This window comes from Nuphar pumila, chromosome 9 (genome assembly GCF_984573655.1).
Source record: "Nuphar pumila chromosome 9, dmNupPumi1.hap1.1, whole genome shotgun sequence".
NCBI lineage: Eukaryota > Viridiplantae > Streptophyta > Magnoliopsida > Nymphaeales > Nymphaeaceae > Nuphar > Nuphar pumila.
The window spans coordinates 37,260,571-37,268,512 of record NC_143257.1 but is presented as its reverse complement, the minus strand read 5'-3'; positions in this window follow the sequence as shown (position 1 = coordinate 37,268,512).

Sequence of the window (7,942 nt, the reverse complement as noted above, 5' to 3'; positions counted from 1 at the left end):
ATCAACCCAAATAGGTGGCCTAGTTGTGAGGCTTTGTCCCGAACTATGGTTCTGGAAGAAAGCCCAACAATGTGGTGGCCAAGTAAAAGCATGTGGGGTTGCTTTTGAAATATGATCAACATGCAAGAAAATGGAAGGCTCTAATGACCTAAAGAAGTAAAATTTTGAAAAATTTATGAGAAGCAAGCATTGTTTTCATTTATATTCTAGATTGAAGATAATTGTATTTGACCTAAGTCTAAGTGATCATGAATAATGCCTCCTTAATCGGTCCTACCAAACCATGCCTAAGTCTATATGCAATCCATGTCAGTTGGGTTTGAGTCTAGGCTCCTAGGTTCACATGAAAATAGAGCTGACATTGTAGAACACAATTTTGACAAGTTGAATAGAGCAAAGCACTAGATTGATCAGGCGAAGATGTGTCCCATCACAGTCGCCAAACCTCTTATCATTGGAAAATTTTACTTTTGCAAGTTAAACTGACCTTTGAAAAAGATTTTGAAAATAACTCACCTCCTTTTTAAAATGCAGGATAATTCTGAAGAATGGGACTTGACTATCGGTACGAGGTTCAACTGTTCTTGGCACTATAGGCAGGGGTAATCAAACCAAGGATCAATCATATGCTTTGCTTTGCTCAACTTGTCTAAATCAATGTTCTATTTTCTAAAGGCACAAAGAATCAGGCATGTGCTATGAATTTTAGAAAATGCAGATTTGAGAAACATGATGTTTGCTTAGAATATTTGGAATACTTGAGAAAAGCAATGCTTGGAAAATCGTGAATCACAATGAAAAACTATTTTTAAAGAAGAGAAAATTTGATTTATGAAGAAAAGCTAGATGTTTTGAGAAAATTCAAATGACTGAGAAAATTGATTTCTTTGAGAGAAAATTAGAAAATATATCCAAAGGGATGGGCGTGGGGCCCTATGAAAGTCCTTTTATGATGCAATCTAACTTAGATGAATGAATGCAATTTTGAAAAAAATGTTTTCTGAAGAACTTTTGAGAAAATTATTTGAAAAAGAAAGTTTATGTGCCTTATAGAATTTCAACAAAATAGATTCGCCTCATATCCCTGACTATAGCCATAGATATGGATTGAATCTAATCCATTTAATTCTAAAAGGAGAAAATATTTAGAAAACTTTAAAAATATGTAATGATTTTTTAAAATGCCTAAGAGTGTAGGCCATTTGTGACTTAGAAAAAGATGATAAATCTGGGTTTTGTTTGTATTTTGACTATGGCCATAAATACGAAACCCTCCGAGTTTATCAAGTCTTTAGAAGCTAGTGCATGTGCCATTTGTGTAGACCATGGTGAATTTGAAATATGCATGAATGATCATCTATCACATATTAATATTTATTGAAAGAAATAAATTGTATGCAATGCAACCCTATTTTAAGCAGGAAAAGTAAATTCTTATTCCCATGTTTACAATTACAATTTATATAAAAAAGAAAAAAAAGAAAAGAAAATAAACTCTTGAATGTCTCTACAAAACTAGAAAACTTGTTAGTGAAAATATGTCAGCTTTTCTGGATTTATCCAGTAATATCTGAAAATTACTAGATTTATTCAGATATAGACCTTTTTCCATATTTTCCTGAGATAAATATAAAAAAAGTTGATATAAAATTAAATAAATAATAAAGATAAACAATTTTGAAATTTAGAATTTAGATAAAATGACAAAAATACTCCTGAAAACAAGACTATGGCCTTGAAATCAGGGTTTTCAGAAAAGATTTTTGGTAAAACTTTAGATTTAGGGCTAAAATAGATTCAAATAAACACTAAATCTGGTGTGAAGCACCCTATCATGATTATAAACATGATTAAACATTAAAAATATAAAAGTTTTTATAAAAAAATCGAAATATTATAAAATAGGGATTTTTATCTGTGTTTTACTCGAACTGGGACTCCGCAGACATCCTGTTTTTATGATTTAATCAAATAATATATCAAAGAACTTAAAAATCTATAAAAATTGACATGGATAGTTTTGATAACCTTAAAATCAAACTACATTGAAAAATATATATTTTTGACATTATTTTAATATGAAAATTGAATAAAACCCTAAAATACGTGATTTTGCCCACAAGCATATACTTGTCTTAGTGTTAGACCCAAATCAGGTATCAAATCACCATAGAAATTTATAAAAATTTATAGAGAGATACTAGACAGATAAACAAAGATTTTACTTTTACATATTGGAAAAATCATCTCCGGTTAGGGAGATATCATTCTAGCAATATACGTTTGATTCTGGAAAATAAATAACGAGTTGAAATAAATATATCCGGTTTTGGGTGAAGGGAAATATAGAAAACAATATTCAAAAATTATAAAATTTTAGTATGTTATAGTATATACATAGAGAAAGATTTTTCCTTTTACGGATCATCAATCAGATCTTCGGTGAGGGAAATACAATTGACACAAGACGATTAAGGGTTTAGACAATGCATAACAGGCTCTGTAAAACCGATTCTACTTTCTGTCAAAGTAAAAATAACAAACAGATGATTAAAAATCTAAAAATTTTACAGAAAATACTAGACAAAATAACAAAAATACTTCAACTTACGAATTGTCGATCAGATCTCTGATGAAGGAGATATTGCCTTGACAAGTTGTTCTTGAATCCACATAGTGTTTTCATGATTCAAAAAGTAGGGTTTGATTTTCTATTTTTTTGATAGGGTTGCAGAACCCAAAATACTTCAATTTGTTTTATAGGAAATCATTGACATATTCACAATTTAACCTTAAAAAAATCATATTTTTTTGACAAAAAATTGAATATAAAATAATGTGCTTCCCGCGTGCCCAGGATCGAAATCCATGGATTATCGATAAAGCATTAAAAACCTAATCTAAACTTGAAAAATAATAAAGAAAATTTGCAAATAATACTACAAATTTAGACTTGATATTTTAATGAATAGAATAAACATGAATATAACAAATAAATAAAAAAAATCAGCGAATACATGGTTAGAATTCGATTTAGCCTTCGAAAAGAAGGATTCAACGCATTGAACGGGTGAATCTCATCTTTTATTTGGCTTAAACATAAAAAATGATAATTTAAATGATTTCAACAGTTTGAAATCATGAAAAACACCTCCATACAATATTAGATCACTTTCTTGAATCGATTCCACGGTTCTTGAATGAAAAATAAGCTTGAAATCCATATGCAAGTGGCGACAATAGTGAAACCCATGGAAACAAGCATAAGAAATTAATGAAATAAGATAAAGAAAACTCACCTTGGAGGCTGCTGCAACAATGGAAGGAGGAAGGTTGCTGAAGAAGAGAGAGAGAGCAAAAAAAGGAGAGAGAGAGAGCATGAGGGTCGACCCCCTTGGTCTCCTTTTTATAGTTTTTTTCAAAAGCTACTAATTAGGGATAATTAATGCCTTTTGACTTTTTCAAAATCCTATCAAAAACCAACTAACGGGAGGGGGGGGGGGGGTTTGGTGAACTTCTAGCCTAGGTGGGACTCTAACTAACCCTAATTATCCTAACTAAAACCCTAGATAACTTAGGAGACTCCAAATGTGGCGCCACTTGGCTTTTCTAAAACCCTAATTTTTAAAACTTTAAAATCCTAAGTTAAAATCTAAAGTAAAAACGACAATTTTAAAATCAAGTTTTGATTCTTCTAGACACCTAACCTAATTAGAACACTGACTAACCCTAAGCTAACACTAAGTCTTTCAAATATGGCGCCACCCAGGGTGGGCCTCACTTGATTTTTCAAGAACGATTTTAAAACTTGAAAATGTTTTCAAAAGAGGTTTAGAATAAATTTGGTTTTGAAATTAGAAATTCTGAGTCCATCAGAGTCCTGAATCGATCAAGACTCCTCCAGATGTGGTGCCAACTGAGTGGGCCCCATATCAGGGTTTTGAAAAAAAGTTGAAATAAGGACTGGAGAGGGTTTTAAAACAGAGTTAAAATCATCAGATAACAATTGGGGGTTTTGAAAATAGAGTCCTAAATGAACTGAAACTCTAGACTAGAGTCCTGAACCAATTAAAACTCTGTCATTTAGGTTTTTGAAAGCCAAATAAAGAAGTTTTTGAAGGATTTTCTCAAAACTAATGAAAATAAGTCAGAAAATGCAGTCAGAGTTAGAGTCCTAAATCAATCGAAACACTGAAATAGAGTCCTGAATCAACTGGGACTCTGCAAATGGACTAATTTTTGAAGGATAGATGAAAAGTTTTTCAAAACAAGTAGAATTGAAAGTGGAAACAAGATTCTGAATAGAGTCCTCACCCAATTAGGACTCTGGGACAAAGTCATGAAATTTTAAAATTCTTTATTTTTTTTGGTTTTTTAAAAGAAAATGAAGAGGTTTTGTAAGATCTTTTCTAAAATTGGTCAAAATGAACAAGATACGAGACCAGGGTCAAAGTCTTAATTAGTTGGGACTCTAGGATAGAGTCTCAAAATTTTGAAACTCTTAGAACTGGATCTGTTTTTGAAAAATAAGTAAAACAAAAGTAAAAAGAGGAAATCAGAGTAGAGTTCTGGACCGATTGAAACTCTGAGGTAGAGTCCTAAAATTTTGAAACTCTACAATAAAGTCCTAAAATTTTGAAATTTGATTATTTAAAAGATAAATAAAGAGGTTTTTAAAAGATTTTCTAAAGAATGAAGTCAGGGTTAGAGTCCCAATCTAACTGGGACTCTGAAACAGAGTTCTGATCTGACTAAAACTCTAAAATTTTGACTTCTTTCAAAAGATTTTGAAAGATTTTATTGAAAACAAGTAAAAATAGCAATGAAATATAGTCCTGATCCGATTGAAACTCTAAAATAGAGTCCTAGTCCAACTAAAACTCTAGAATTTTGACTAAAATAGAAGATTTTGTTGAAAATAAGTAAAAATAGAGATGGAAGACAGAGTCCTAGTCCGACTGAAACTCTGTGATAGAGTCCTAGTTTGACTGAAACTCTAAGATTTTTGTGTTTTTGAAAGTCAGATGAGAAGGTTTTTTAAAACAAGTGGAAAACAAGAATAAAGGATGAAATCGGGATAGAGTCCTAATCTGACTAAAACTTTGGGATAGAGTCCTAATCCAACTGAAACTCTAAAATTTTGGCTAAAACAAAAGATTTTAAAAGGTTTTCTAAAAAATAGATAAAAATAGAAGTGAAAGGTAGAGTCCTGATCTGACTGAAACTCTGGAGAAGAGTCCTTGTCCAACTGAAACTCTGAGATTTTGGCCAAAATGAATGAAATGGACTAGGGATAAGAATTTTTTTGGTTTAAAATCAAAATAGAATTTTGAAAAGGTTCAAAAATGTAAAAAGACAGAGTCCTGGACCCACTAAAGCTCTAAAATTTGAGAAATTTGTATGAAAGAAGGGATCCAGAAGCGACACCCTCTAGATGGGTCTCATTTGAGAATTAAGACCAGTTAAAATTGAGTTTAAAATGAATCCAAATCATTTTCTAAGGAAAATATTTTGAAATATAAGATCCCGGGGTTAACAAATGGCCAATATCGATCTGAAAACCCAGGTTTTTGAAATTTATTTCGAAATAGGGTTTTAAAATCGAATATGGATTAAAAGATTTTAAAAAACCATAATGTTGAATCTCAAAAATGACATGCAATGCGATGAAATGACACAAAATGGCATGCAACGATATAAAATGATGCAAAATGATATAAAATGAGAAGCAAAAGGCAAAGCCTGGATGAGGGATTTGAAGTCTCGGACCCCTGGCAGAGACAAAGAATTGAACATTTCTATTCGAAGGCAAGAATTGATGATGATTGAATTTGATCCAAAATGAAGATTGAATCTTGATTGCAAGATGAAATATTGAAATTTGGTGCAAAATTTGGGTTCTGGATGGCTCTAGCTCAAGTGTCGACCAGCTGGTTTCCTAAAGGCTTCAAAGAGTGGGTCTCAGTGGCAGGAGGTAGGTGTTTGTGAATGAAGGTAAAAATTTGGGGTGTTTTCAAATGGCTCATCTCAAGTACCGCCCACGTGGCAAATGGTCACCAAATTGGGAAGGTCCCTACGTGGTCAAAAAAGTATTACCACGTAACTCATATCATCTAATCAATGCAGATGGGGTAGAATTGCCCGATCCCATCAATGCCCGGCATCTGAAAAAAAATTATGCTTAGAGCGCTAGTTCTATCTTTTATATTCTTCAATGAATTGCCTTCAATAATGATCAATTATTCTTTCATCTAAACACTTTCCTCCCAAACTACACTGGGGCATAATTTGTTATGAAAACTTATCTTTTATTTCAAATACCCTGCATGCAGGCAAGATCAAACAAAATCTTTCATTATTCATTCATTTGCATTTGTCTGTATTCATCTGCACTCATTTGCAATGGTCTGTATTTATTTGCATCCATTTGCATTAATTTGCATCAAATTCATATACCCCTTCAGGATAAGGGATATTCCTGAGACCGCGGTAGTTGTCCAAGTCATCGTGAGAGTGAAGATTGAAAATCTCACCACAATCAACAAGCACTTTTCCAAACACCAGTCTTTTTCAAATTCGACCTTCGGGTTGAGTCTTTTATCAAAACTATTTTCGTTGGTCTTGCCAAAATCAACCTTCGGGTTAAGCCTTTCTCTAAATCCAATTTACACTGGTCGAACTATTCCAAAATTCAGTCTTTGCACTGATCGAGCTTTCAAAATTCGGCTTTCAAGCCAAATTTTCCTTCCTCAAATTCTAGAATTGGTCTAGAAAATCCAAGTTCTGACTCAAATTTTCTTCCAAATCCAATTCATTTAGTTTTCCTTCGAAGATTCGAGTTCCTACTCGAACCTTCTTTCAAATTCAAGAATTGGTCTAGAAGATCCGAGTTCCGACTCAAATCTTCTTTCAAATCCAATTTGTCTAGTTTTCTTTTGAAGACTCGAGTTTCAACTCGAACTTTCCTTCCAAACCCAGTGTTGCCTTGGTCTTTTTACAAAATCCAGCTTTGTGTTGGTTCTTTTACAAAATCTAGCTTTGCGTTGGTCCTTTCACCAAATCCAGTGTTTGTGCTGGTACTTTTTCAAAATCCAGTGTTTGTGCTGATACTTTTTCAAAATCCAGTGTTCATGCTGGTACTTTCTCAAAATCCAGTGTTCGTGCTGGTACTTTCTCAAAATCCAATGTTCGTGTTGGTACTTTTTCAAAATCTAGTGTTTATGCTGGTACTTTTTCAAAATCCAATGTTCGTGCTAATACCTTTTCAAGATCCTGTGTTCGCATTAGTACTTGTTTAAAACCCAGTGTTCATGTTGGTGCTTCTTCAAAATCTAGTTTTTGTGCTGGTTGCTCTTTCTGATCAAATCTTTATACCGATCTCGCATTAGGATTCAGGCCTAATGCCAATTTTCAGACCTTCGGGTCGCCCATGTTTACCAACTGACCTCTGGGTCAATCAATTTTGTCAGGTAGATCTCTGGGTCAACCAATTTTTATCAAGTCAACCTTTAGGTTATCAACTTTATCAAAATAAATCATTTTCTGACCTAGGGGTCACTTTTGCCAATCATGATCTTTTATGATTCGTCCTTCGTGTTGAACTCGTCTTCCAATTGGATCAAAATCAATTATCAATCACTTTTCTTGTGAGAGACCCTTTTTTCAGGGAGAGTTTGAGAAAGCTCGTTCCTTTCACATACAATTATTGTTTGTTTGTTAAACCCCTACTTTAGGGAGAGTTTGAAGGGACTTGTGTTTCATGAACAGTTTGCAAGACAATTTTTTTATTATCGCACAAGGAACCCTTTTTCTAGGGAGAGTTTCGACGGAAGCTATATCTCCTTATGGCCCCCCAATATTTTTGTTAGGCCATTCCGTCGTCGAGGACCCTTTTCTAGGGAGAGTATGATGGACTCGCTCCTCTATGACAATTCATTGACCT